This window comes from Entamoeba invadens (genome assembly GCF_000330505.1).
Source record: "Entamoeba invadens IP1 unplaced genomic scaffold scaff_1105074725341, whole genome shotgun sequence".
Classification (NCBI taxonomy): domain Eukaryota; phylum Evosea; order Mastigamoebida; family Endamoebidae; genus Entamoeba; species Entamoeba invadens.
The window spans coordinates 48184-50281 of NW_004191634.1; positions in this window are offsets into that span (position 1 = coordinate 48184).

Consider the following 2098-nt stretch of genomic DNA (forward strand, 5'->3'; position numbering starts at 1 on the left):
TAACCATTTTTTGTAAAAACTATATTCATATTTAAACAAATTTATAAAAATGTCGAGTTTTTTTTAATAATATTAAATAGACATCATTTTTTTAAAATTTTTTATAATCGGATACTTTTAATTATATTTCAATTGTATCAATTATTTCATACAAGAATGAAATTTAAAATTTAGAATTATATATTTTCATATTATTTTTAAGCATTAATTATTTACTGTTATAAATTATCCATATTTTTATAAATTTAAATATTATAAAAATGTTTATGTTTTGTCATCGTAATAAATAAAAGATTTGTTGACAAATATCAAAAATCTTTATAAAATTATATATTAAAGAATACATAACAATTTAAAGATATTATAATATATAATGTTTTATATATAACTCTATCAATTATTAAATCAATACATAATAATATACATAAATTTTATTTAAGAATTAGTTTTTTTAAAAAAATAAATAAATTGCACATAATATTTTGATATTTTTATATATTTTGTAATTTAATTAAATATTGTAATCGATTAACAAATTCACCTAATGTTCATACATGATATAATAATTTATTTTAAATTTATTTTAAATATAAATATTCTATTGTTTATTTTTCGTTATGGAAATTGAAGTTTTTATTAATCGTTTCGTGTTTGAAAAAGTATAAACTAACCAATGAATTATTTACTGAATATATTATGTATTTTGTTTCACTCAACAAAATTTTATTATTTATTATAAAAATTTATATTACAAATTTCATTAAAATAATAAATTTATAATTAAATATTTAAGTTGACGGAATTAAATAATATAGTTTAATTTTTTAATTTTATTACAATTAATATAAAATATTATGAAATTTACTTTAAAATATTTGTTATAAACATTAAAAATAAACTAAATTTATGTAATTAAAAACACACAAAAATAAAAACCATCTCGCGGTTATAAATTGTGTTAGTACTCTGAAATTGACTTAGATAAGTCAAGCTTTATTGAAAATGAAAAATGTAGCGAAACATTAATTCCGTCATCAAAACACAACCAAAACACATCAAGTCAATTCCCTAACGGCAAAAGACGCAAGTGTCAAAACTCAGTGTTAAAAGGGTTTTATGAAAGTGCATTATCATTCGTTGTTTGTAAATGTAAACTTAATCAATTCACCAACAATAAATTTGCTCGATTACCTAGTGAAAATAAAATTCAAGCCTGCACGTATAATCGACAAACTTAATTCTGAACACATGTCAAAAATACCAAAAATCATAAGAAACCAATGAACAAGAAAAAACGAATTGAAAAAGTTAAATGTTATTTGGACAATAATATGTGTCTTTTAATTGAATTTTTACATATTTGTTTGTATGAATCCCAATTTAGAATTAATATATTTAAATAATTCCCAAAGATGGATTCTTTGTTTTCATACTATTTTTACATTTTTACATTGTTTTTCATTTTTTGTGTTTGATATAACAATTATTATTTTACAAAATGTTATTCAAAAACAATTTTAAATAACATTTTATTAGCTCCCTTGTTCTATAATTGTCACTTGCAAAAGCCAAAAAAAGAATTTTATGGTCCGTTAAAAAACGTGTAAAAAAATGCCACAAAAAAACAGAAAAAAATAACACAGAAAAACGGAATTGTGCCGACCCATGCTATGAATTTTACTAAAACTACTTTCAGGAAATAACGATAAAAACACAAGAAAAAAATAAGATAATTTGCAACAATTTGTCTTGGATTATTATGTTGGTTAGTAGTGTTTTTGTTTGAACTTTAAATTCGATTGTAATCCATCTCTAATTATTCGACTCTTTTTAATTCTTCTTGTTTTTTTTTGTCAAGTATGTTTCTGTTTTTCGACAATTATTTTTATTTTTATATACAACAACATTATATTACCATTTATTTAAATAAATATATTATTTAAATAATTATTGATAGTAAAAAAATATAATCGATACTAAACACAATCAGTTTAAAAAACCATTTTTCTTAAAACTATTATCAATTGTGTTGTTGTATTTATTAATAATATTATATTCGTTTACTAATAAGTTTTTATTATAATTTTTATATTAAAGT